The sequence below is a fragment of the Anas acuta genome, chromosome 1, assembly GCF_963932015.1.
Source record: "Anas acuta chromosome 1, bAnaAcu1.1, whole genome shotgun sequence".
NCBI lineage: Eukaryota > Metazoa > Chordata > Aves > Anseriformes > Anatidae > Anas > Anas acuta.
In genome coordinates, this window is record NC_088979.1 from 16312860 (window position 1) to 16324734 (window position 11875).

Below are 11875 nucleotides of genomic sequence, written 5' to 3' on the forward strand. Positions count from 1 at the left end.
CACGGAAATAATTTTGTTGACTTCTCCGCCACTACTGATACCTGGAAAACACCATATCAACCTCGTTCTATTTTTTTGGGGCATATATATATTTTTCTCGTTCACTATAATATTTCACCCAACTCATTGTTCCACAGGGTATGTAATAATCGTCACTAGCAGCATCACAGACATCAAATTTGATTGATAAGGGCTTACTAAGATCTGTGGTGATGCGACTTTTCCCAATTAACCTTCCTCCTTCATTATTAGTTCTTACCTCTATCCACCATCGATTGGGGACCTCTTTGGGATCATAACAGGTTATCTTACTACTTTCATTACATCAAGCATACTCTAGCTTACATAGCATAGGTTTAATTCTTCCTCTTTACAGGCATAGATAGTATGATATACTAGTGTTTGTTCCTGAAGTCTTCCTCTCCGGGTGTTAACAATACATTTACTACAATTCTGAGAATGCCCCTGGACCAATAGAATTATGCATGTAATTAGGAGAGGTCCAGTAAAGGCCATGTTACCTGGTGGCTTTTACCCTAAGGGGTTGCAGCCCTTGGTAAACCTTCTTGAGTCCCAGTACTGGTCCCTTCTCCAGTCTTCCCTCTCCCTGATGCTTCTTAGGAAATGGTCCAGGCTTACACACCCTATGGCTCTCCTACCTGCATTCAACTTTTCCACGAGTTAGTGGGGGCTCGATTCAAAGTAGATAATCAATCCTCTAGGTATATTTCCCACCTATTATTTTAAATTTTCAGGAGCAGGGTAATTCAAGATGTTTCAGGTATGACATACACTATCTTATCTCTTCCTACCCTCGAGCAGATCGACACATGCACCTAACTTGGTGTCATCTGCAAACTTACTGAGGGTGCACTCGATCCCCTCATCCAGATCATCGATAAAGATATTAATGAGGACTGGCCCCAGCACCGAGCCCTGGGGAATGCCACTAGTGACCAGCCTCCAACTGGATTTGACTCCATTCACCATGACTCTTTGGGCCCAACTATTCAGCCAGTTTCTAACCAAACAAAGTGTATGCCAGTCCAAGCCGTGAGCAGCCAGTTTCTTGAGGAGAATGTTTTGGGGAACAGCGTCAAAGGTAGTCAAGGTAGACCACATCCACAGCCTTTCCCTCGTCCACCCAGCACGTCACTTTGTCATAGAAGGAGATCAGGTTCGTCAAGCAGGATCTGCCTTTCATAAACCCATGCTGTCTTGTTCTGATCTTCTGGTTGCCCTGCAAATGCCATGTGATGACACTCAAGATAATCTGCTCCATGAGCTTCCCTGACACTGAGGTCAAACTAAGAGGCCTATAGTTCCCCAGGTCTACCCTTGATCCCTTCTTGTAGATGGGCATCACATTTGCTAGCCGCCAGTCAACTGGGACCTCCCCCGATAGCCAGGACTGCCAATAAATAATGGAAAGTGGCTTGGCCAGCTCTTCTGACAGTTCTCTTAGTACCCACGGGTGGATCCCATCCAGACCCATTGACTTGCATACATCTAAGTGCTGTAGCAGGTCACCAACCATTTCCTCATGGATTGTGAGGGCCACAGTCTGCTCCCCACCCCCTTCCACCAGCTCAGGGAGCTGGGTATCCAGAGAACAACTGATAGAACAAAAAATAGGATTACAAGATGCACCGCTGGGCCCGTATATTGGGCACCACCAATCATCACTTGGATAAAACAGAACTTCTTTTCAGTCTGTCATGTGCTTTGTTCGTCTCCGGGCGCTCCCCTCACGGAGAATATGGAACCGCGGATCGGAACTCCACACTCACTTCGCAGCGATGCTGCATCTCACTCACAGCACAATCATGCAATCACACAAAGAGGCCCCTTGCACTTCTCATTCATACCACAAGAATATATCACTTAAAACAAACAAAACTTGTTTGTATCATCTCTGGCATTTTTTTTCCTCTCTTAAATATGCTCTCACAGAGGTGCAAAACAACATCTCTTATTGGCTCAGCTCTGGAAAACAATGGGGCCCTTATCAAACATGGGGCAGCTTCTAGATCCTTCTCACAGAAACCACCCCTATGGCCCCCTGCTACCAAAACCTTGCCATGTAAACCCACTACAGTACGTTCATTCAGCGCTGGGCAGCATGAGGGGTAGTCCCACCAAAGTTGTGTGCACCTGACGCGGCAACTTGCCTTGGTTATATGCAGTAAAAAGTTACATATGCATGAAGTTTCACAATACACTTATACATATTCATAACCTGTCTCCACTTTGTATTAAAATTAGTTCCAAGGAGTCATTTCCATAAATTCCTCCCACCTGTGCTTGCACAGTGTATTCTGGTGGTGGTTGACAGGGGTTGTGGGGATGAAGATTGATAACTCTTCCTTGTCACTACTAAGTAGACCTCTTGTCTTTGCATAGCCTCAGTTGCTCCTTGGCTCTTGTCCATCTGCAGGACCAGTTTCTACCAGTTTCTTAAGATCATAGAATCATAGAATCATAGAATATCCTGAGTTGGAAGGGACCCTTAAGGATCATCAAGTCCAACTCTTGACACCGCACAGGTCTACCCAAAAGTTCAGACCATGTGACTAAGTGCACAGTCCAATCTCTTCTTAAATTCAGACAGGCTCGGTGCAGTGACCACTTCCCTGGGGAGCCTGTTCCAGTGTGCAACCACTCTCTCTGTGAAGAACTTCCTCCTGATGTCAAGCCTAAATTTCCCCTGCCTCAGCTTAACCCCGTTCCCGCGGGTCCTGTCACTGGTGTTAATGGAGAAAAGGTCTCCTGCTTCTCGACACCCCCTTACAAGGAAGTTGTAGACTGTGATGAGGTCTCCCCTCAGCCTCCTCTTCTCCAGGCTGAACAGGCCCAGTGCCCTCAGCCGTTCCTCGTACGTCTTCCCCTCCAGGCCTTTCACCATCTTCGTAGCCCTCCTCTGGACACTCTCCAACAGTTTCATGTCCTTTTTATACTGCGGTGCCCAGGACTGCACACAGTACTCGAGCATAGATAGGCTCAAGATAGCCTATCTTGCCTATCTTGCCTATCTCAAGATAGCCTATCTTGCCTAAGATAGCCTATCTTGCTGCAGCAAGATAGGCTCACATTCTTATTAGGAGACTGACCTTGGTAAGGGGCCCAAGGCTTCTTGCTTTAATTAATTTGCACAAGCACCGCAGTTAGCAAACACACTAAGTAGCATCCTAGTTTCATGCCGTCAACACTCTATCTCTACTTGATAAGATTCCCCTAACTCCCTCTCTCAGTCCCCCTTTTCTAAAAAGTTAGTTCTTTTCTAAAAAGTTAGTGAATTATTGTATTCTCCTAACTCCCTCTCTCAGTATCATTGTGGTCCTAAGATCCCTCATGTTTTGCCTCCCCTGAGCAGCCTGATGATCCTAGTTAGGGTTGGTATTTGGCCACTTCACATCCCTTGGAGGACCTTCCTGATTTTGTCTTTCCCACAGTCTCATTCCTGCTTGCCTGATCCCATTTCCTTCTTACATCTAACGTGTTCAAAGGAACCACTACAAACCCTATCCCCCCCGACTCCCCCCAAGGGGTACCTCCCTCAAAGGGTAAAGACCTCCTAAATTGTCAATCCGACCTTGTGTTTCACTTTCCTCCCTTTCTGTGGCTCTTATCTTGCATGTATTTCTAGTCCATGCAGGAGGAGAGGGAGAGGGAACAGGGGCTGTGGGCAATCAACTTTCAACAGGTGGTGGTTCCAGTTGCTGTGAATAGGGAGGGGGTATATTACCCAGAGACTCCCATTTTTTCCTTTCCCCTGTCAGTTCTAGTATTTAAAGCGAATATTTGGGTTGGGGGAAATGCGTTTGAGGCTTCTATCCATAGAGCCCCGTAATCGCTTTCTTCTTGGTTAAAAGGCTCCTTAGAGTTAACATAGAGGTTCAATGCCTGACATACCCAACCCTCAAAGGATCTGAAAACTGGCCAAAAAACATGTGGTCTTAAAGGTTCCTTTGGCCATTTTATCATACAAAATTCAGCCATTTTCTCTTTATCTTTTCATTTCCTTGATTCCCAATCATCCCAATATTTTAACATTATCCCTAATAGGCTTTCTGGTGGAATGTCCAGGGTCTTTGAGCCTGTCAGGTCTGAGAGTCTACTTTTCTCCTGACCCAGCCTGGAAAGTTCTGAATCCCTGGAACCCCTTAAAGAGGTTCTGAATCCCTGGCTGTCCCTGTGTCTAGAGGTGTCTTGCAAGTGGTTAACCCACCCATGAATTCCTAGAGCAATCGCTTCAGTCCTTCACCAGCCCTTGTGGGAGATCAGAACCGCAGTTAGAAGACCTCCACACTCGCTTTGGAACTAAGTTCCATCTCAGTCACACCCTTACACACAGTCACACAACCAAATCCGGCCCCAACCAAATGGTATACTCACAAATCCTCTTCGTTTGGGTCTTCACATGCAGAATTAGGGGTCATGGAGGAAGAGCTCTTGGTACTTCACTTGCCTTTTATGTTCGAAATCTTATTGGACTGTAGCGCTGCTATCGGCAAGGGCCGCTAGGTGGGGCGCCTCCCTTAACCGGTCGCAGATCCAAAATCCAAGAAGATCATGTCGGAGTCACCAATTTGTAAAAAATGAAGATACAACTCAATCTGAATTTAGTAATACTTATAAAAGGCAAGTAAACAGTGCTGGGTGTGTGGGGAGCCTATGCTCTACCAACACGCACACACAACCATCAGACTTTTTTCTTGTCTCCTGCATGGACAGATGCAAAAATACAGGCAGAAAAGGTATCAATTGAAACATAGCTAAGTTTTCTGAATTTTGGCAAATGTTTAACAAACAGTCCTTTAAGTCTATTACTATTAATATCCATGACTGGGGGAGCACAGCTGGAGATGGCAATCCTGATTGAACTGCTCCCATATCTTCCATGACTTCATTATTTTTTTCTCAAATCATGTAACAGTCACCACTTCCCATTCCTTTTCTTGATTACCCAGGTCATCAGGGGGTGTAACAGCAAAGGCCTGCAATGGCAGTAGCGGTGGGTGGGCCGATGGTGTAGCAGGTGGATCAGTGGACAAGCCCACAGCTCCCTCACTATCTGGCAAACCATGTTTCTCTCTGACTGTGGTCCCACATGGCTCTTTAAGGCCTCAGAGACTGCTGGCCAGAGGCCAAGCTATCCAGCTGCAACCTTGTTGTTTTAGTAGCAGAGTCCAAAAGCTTGACCCCAATTTGGTCCCATGTTTCAGGATAATAAACTGTCTGATTTGTAATAGAGGGGTCATTCATGGTAGCCCACACAAGCATTTGCTGCAAGGCTGCAGAGGGCACAGTTTTTCCCTGTTCTTTGAGAATAAGCCAGAAGGTTCCCAGGATATTCTTTGTTTCTAAGGCTGTACGATTCCCCATGGCGCACAATTGCTTAGGTGAAAGAACAAGAACAGTTGATAGTCCTCTGGCTTGCCCAAGCTCAGTAGCTTCCTTGCGATGTCACAAATGCAGGCCCCAGGCAGGCAGCAAACCTCACGAGAGATTGTCTGGGTGGCAAATGGGCACCTCAGTGCCTGTCAGAGAGGGATATCCAATTACCAGCACCCTCCTTGCTTTTTTGTGGCACTGGTTCTTACACAAGTGCTTTGCTGGTCCACCTTTTTGCAGTGGCCCTTTCCAGGGTCTTGCCCATTACTGCTGTTGTTATTGACACCCTCTCCTTTTTTCAGCCCCAGAGCATCCTATCTGTTGTGTAGGGTCAATTCAGGAGCAAGGGGGAGATTCCTCACTCTGCTCCGAGCAGAGTTGAGGGTCCAGCCTCCCTTGTCTTGTGAGTGGTTTAGGAACTTGAAGTGTCAAAACTGTTTTCAAGACAATTTTGCAGTTACATGACAAGAGACTGGTGCCATTTGATGTGAAAATATGCAGCTTTGAATAGTAGATTATATGAATTCACTCAGGTGTTCGCAAAACCTGTAAACCTATGCAAAACATATCTTGTTACTATATTATGGAATCAGTTGCACTGATGTTAATCAAATGCTGCTCTGGTCTTACTCAAACAAGAAATGGTAGACATATCAGCAGAAGTAGTATAAATATGATTGTAATTTATGTATGATTGTAATTTATGTTCCCAAAAATGCACAGGCAACAATTTGCATTCAAACTATCATCTTTACCCAAAACATTGCAATAAAACCATGGTCTACAAAGAAAAGCAAGATAGCAAGATAGGAAGGAATAGGCAGATCCTCAAGAGAGTATAACTTACCTTCTGCGGAGCATTACATGACCATAGCTCTACAGTTGACAAAGAAGATGAGCAGTGTTTGGACAAAATTGGTACAAATAAGCCTAAAACAGTGTTTCAGACTTTTCTTCCTTAACTGCTGCCTAAATCTACCTATTACTGGACATGGTAGTGTCCTGTATGTGTGCTTCTGGGCATGTTCCTTCCATGTACAGATATTTTAGATTGTTGTACACTGTATCAAAAATGTTGGTATGAAAATCTATTCTGAATTATTCTCAAAAGAGCTAACAATTATTTTGTTAAATCATTTTTTGTAATGTGTTGTGGTATCTTCTTGTGCTGTCTCTAGGTTTTTTTTTATTTTATTACTGCAAGATATACAGTATAATTCCTGTTTCTGCTAAGATGGAGTTTAATTTATTCATGGAATTAAAAAATGCATTTTATGGTTGTGTTCTGATCTTGTGTTGTCTATTTATGGCTCTACATTTCTGAGTTATTTTTTTTTCTCTTGCTGTTTTTTAGATCCAGACATGTGGGATTACTGAAACACTTGTCTAATACCCTTGTTATTTCTGAAACAATTTGTGGGAACACAAAACTGCTTGCATCTGGACTAATTGTCCCTGCTGTGGCATACTTGTAATACTGGGTGTGTTCAAGTCTTTTCTAGGACAAAGATACTCCCTGTTTTTTATTTTTTTGTTGTTTGTTTGTTTTTGTTTTTGTTTTTGTTTTTTTCCCCTGCAATTTTAATTTAATGAAGTTCAACCTAGTTTCTTGACATAAACTATAACGTAACATTATTGTATTCTACATTAGAGAGAGTCATTCGGTCTAAATTGCAAAAATAATGTGATATTTAAGACATGTAGGAAGATGCATATTTTCAAAGAAAACAGGCCACAATGTTGCACAGTGGAACTTATTAATACCTGTAAGAAAATTTCTGAAGAATTTTGTTTGAAGCTGTGTTGTGGAACACAAAGGTTCTTGTAGCAGAACCTCATTCTCTCTCTCTCTCTCTCTCACACACACACACACAAAACACTTTGGATTTATAAGTGATGTAAACAGTAAATAATGCATATTTTAGTTGAAATGCATCTTTGATCCTCGAACATTTAGAGGTACCCAGATACCTTTATTTCTCCTTTTCAAAGCAGCAAAGGAGTGCTGCCATATGGCAAGGTGTTAGGAGAACCTGCCCAGTAGCCACCGTAACAGCACTGAGGTTTTGATTGAGTTGGGTTTTGAGGACTTACCAACAGCAACCACACTGAGGTTTTACCCTTGTTTGTAAAGCTCATGAATAAGCTGATGTATCAGCTCCATCCTGTTTCCTCATCTGTTGGCTTGGCTGATGCTGTGCCCTCGGTCCCGCAGCCCCTCCAACATCTGCCAAGGGACCTTTGCTGCAGCAGTTTTCAATCGGCCGCTCTCAGCACGCTGAAAATTCCTGCTGACAGCGGGTTGACCCTGAGCTGATATATTGTGGTATCATTATGCGTGCTTTGGTGCAATATCCCCCTAGCAAGATAATAGAAAAGATGGTTAAATGAATTATACATTAAGACTGTAAATGAAGAGGGAAAATAAATATGAAAAACAAGATGAAAGTGTATTCATGCTAGCTTTTAACTCACAAAGAGAAGTTTTTAGTTCTACTTTGTTCTAAGGTCTCAAAGCATCTGAAGTTATTTCAATCAGTTTTTCAGTCAATAATTTAAATATTTGTTTCCTTTTTTTTTTTTTCTTCCCTTCCCCTCAAGGTTAAATAGTAGTATTCATCTTACACACTTCTGAAGTTCCTGCTTAGATTCTCAAACTAGTGAATTTCTGTTGTCACAGTAGTTTAAGGTTTCCAGCCTTGGTTCAGTGTTCTAAAAAATTGCTTTCCTTTAATCTTGAAATAGTCTGAATTTCACTCAAGTGACCATTCACATCCAATTTATCCAAGGGAATCTGATAACAGACAGAATGCAGGAACCTGGACTGCCCTCAAATTCTCATACAGGCTGGCCGCTTTCCCATACCTCTGCCCGATCCTGTGTGTCAGGATTCTGTTCGCTGCCCAGGTAGGGCACACTTATGCTCTTTCCATTGGTACAGCAGTGCCAAGGGATGGCAAAGGCTGGGGTCGCACAGTGCTTCTCAGATATTCTCACACAAATAGAGCAGCAGCAGCGTGATTCTGACAGCGCAGCACTTCCTGCAGCCTGCTGCAGCTGTTATGTAGTTGTTCAACCTGGTCCCGTTTCGGTCAGAGGTGGAGAGTGCATGTTTCTGTTGTAAAGGCTTTTAAGTTGCCTCATTGTTTCTTGAACTGCATTGAACTTACTTAATGTCACTGAATATTAAACTCCCAGTTGCATGACGAATAATTAATTTTAATTTTTTTTCACTACATCTAGTGATGTTAGCTAGAAGCATCAAGTTTGGGGAAGCTTTTGCAACAGAATCGTACAGAATCACACAACAGCTGAGGTGGGAGGGGCCCTCTGAAGGCCATCTGGTCCAACCCCTGCTCAAGCAGGGACACCCAGAGCAGGCCACATCCAGGTAGCCTTGGGAGATCCCCAAGGAGGAGACCCCACAGCCTCTCTGGGCAGCCTGTGCCAGGGCTCCATCACCTGCCCAGCACAGCAGTGCTGCCTGGTGCTCAGAGGGAGCCTCCTGGGTGCCCGGCTGTGCCCATGGCCTCATTGTTAAGCTACTCAGATGTGCATCACTCCTTATAGTCTTGTATCCTGGCATTCATACCATCATAGTGCATCTTTCTTCGCCTTTTGGAAAGGTACAGAAAATAACTTTTTTTTTTTCTTTTTTTCTCCATTTGTTTTCTTTCCATTTTTTAACTATCTGTCGCTCAGAGTAAATTAGCATAGCACCAATTTATTTTCTGGGAGGTTGCACCTACACAGATTTACAATGGCTAAGGGTTAGACCTGATATACTAAATTGAGTGTGGAATTTGAATCATAACCATTAATGATGGCTTTCTTATTGAGAAAACTGTATCTTGGGCAATGGAAAATTGATCTGAGTACTGATCTCTTTCATAAACTTCATGGGATTGGCATGTTTTGGAAAAATGCCACAGGAATGTATTTAAATTCACATGGGAGAAGCACCTTGGAATTACTTTAATCACTATGACTACAACAGAAATTGGTAGGCAGTTTACTATAGCTTTAGATCAATTTCACAGGAGGTACTGAAGTTTTTCAAAGCCATTATGAGTTTCTAAAATATTTTAAACTTTTCAAGATTACAGAATTCAAAGGAAGCATCTTCCCTGTTTAGACTTGCTCCAAAGAAATATTAATGGAGAGTGTTAAACTTGTGTTAGCATTTATGACGTTGAAATTCACAGCAGAAAAAAAATGTGTTTTAAGTGGCATTTCACCAAATTATGGCTGTCACCAGACATCCTGAGTTGACCATCCATAGCTAATTAAATCTCTTAAGTCCTTCCACTGTTTCTGTGCCATGAATATGCTAATGGATGCTTTCATCAGTGTTTGCAATTTCTGCTTATGGCTAATGAACTGCTGGGTTTGATTTTAAGGCATAGTAGGTGGGCACCCTAATAACCAGTGCAGAAGGGACTGTAGTGGAAGGAGGAAGTATAAAAAGACAAAAAATATAAAAGATCTTTATAAATAGAGTTATAGGTTTTATATATCTTTGTGTTATGCATAAAGGATGCTGTGTATGTAAGACATTATGTAATACATTATCTATAATGTTATGTAAGAGTTTTATAAATTTATTACATATATTTACATGTAGAGTTTTATATATATATATATATATATATATATATATATATATATATATATGTACCATATTAGAGTATCTTACAGGTAAGGATATTTCTCAATTAAGGTTATGCCCGTGTTTTTCTCTGCAGTTTGGGTAGGCATAAGTACCTATATGTAGTTTGAAAAGTATTATTATTTTTCATCATAGTGATTGATATATTTAAATGACCACCTATTAGAATTACTTTGAGTTTGCATTTGAAACAGTACACAGGCAAAAATCTGAAACATAGTAACTTGAAAATATTTTCTGCTTAAGTGAATATCATGCATTTTGTCAGCTTCAGCAGCATTGTTTCGTGTCATTTATCATGGCTGCCATCAGGTGAGTGGGTTCTCAGCCCATGTATCAGTGGTTCATGCAATGTACACCTCATCCTCTCTGAGAGCTTTTGTGAGGCACAGAGAGAAGCTTGTTCAATGGGGTCACTGGACTCTTTGTAGGCAAAATGGAATTTTCCTGCATGTATTCAGCTCCAACACCACATACTGAATACAGTAGGATTTCCAGTATGCAGTGTTTACTACCTACATAAAAGCATTTTGTTAATCTTTTGATAGTTATGTCATCTACAGTTCATTAGCTACCTGTAGAACACGAGGAAAATGTATTGAATTAATTCTGTTTGGTGAAATTCTGTGTGGGTAAAGGTTGTACTTCAGCTATGTGCTTGGTTATACCATAATTAAAATTCTCATGCGAGCAAAAACAATGTATTACAAAGAGGCAGATATTTCTGATATCATTGTTTCAGTCTAATTGCTTGTTAGGATCTTTAAATGACTGGCCTTGTTAATTGAAGGTGTTTTCCCTAAAGTACAGTAGGATATTTATTTGCATTTAAATTATGCAGTCAGGTAGCTCCTACTTGCAGAAATGATCGCTGTTTCTCAGTCACCGTTCGGGATAAAAAGAGACAAGAGCAAACTGCTCATTGCAGTTGAAGCACATAGCTTTCATTTGGCTTAAGTCAGATATGCTGGCTATAGAGCTATACAGTTTCAGTCATGTAAATGCATCTAAGTAATCGGAGAATAAGTTTATCTTCTGAGATAAGTCTTCAATGAAGAGAGGGGACAAAATAATGCCAGGTGAAAGCTGCTGCAATAATGAAGAAACATTGTAAACTCTGGAAATTTTTAAATATATCTAATTTATTTATAAAAGTAAATTCTCTGGGACTTCTGAAACAATGATTAATAGAATGGTTATGGGGTTTGGTTTAGTTTCTTGGCATGACAACAGAGTTGACTGAACTGTTAACTTTGTACAAACAGCTTTTAAAAACAAAATAAAAAATGCAGCTACATTAAATTTTTAGTGTGTTTATGCAAATATATCCATTTCAGCCACACAATGGATTTTAACTCTTTTGTTCTCAGACTACAGTAAGTTCATCGCTGACAAGTATGTAGCTGCTATGGATATGTGATATATATATGCACAGAAACATACATATATACATATATGTGCATATATATATATACATACACATATAAAGTACACATTTGATCATCTTTAAAAGACCTAGAAATTAACTCTATCTTTATTAGCTCTGTAGCCTGGACAGGTAAGAAAACAGCTTCAAGAGCAGGTACTAAAAATGGTACAAATATGTTTGGCTGAAGAAAGACACAATTTAAGGCCTGACAGTTGGGGAAAATTAAAAACAGTACCTTGAACAAATAGAAAAAGGGACAGATTAAGGCATAAAAATGTGTTTGTTGGTATCTTTTATCAAAAATAAATGAATTCAAAAAAAGGTGAAAAAAAGTAAATATGGTAAAATACCCAGTTCTGTGTCATTTTATGATTGGTGAATCA

At 41.3% G+C, this 11875-nt stretch overlaps 1 protein-coding gene across 1 annotated transcript in view; it reads left to right on the top strand.

Moving 5' to 3' along the window:
* Positions 1-10005, top strand: part of AASDHPPT (aminoadipate-semialdehyde dehydrogenase-phosphopantetheinyl transferase) — a 57473-nt gene extending 47468 nt beyond the window's left edge. The window contains exon 7 of the mRNA XM_068670334.1: positions 6749-10005. The gene's annotated coding sequence lies outside the window, so the exon portion shown is untranslated. The remainder of the gene's footprint in view (positions 1-6748) is intronic.
* The last annotated feature ends 1870 nt before the right edge of the window (positions 10006-11875 follow it).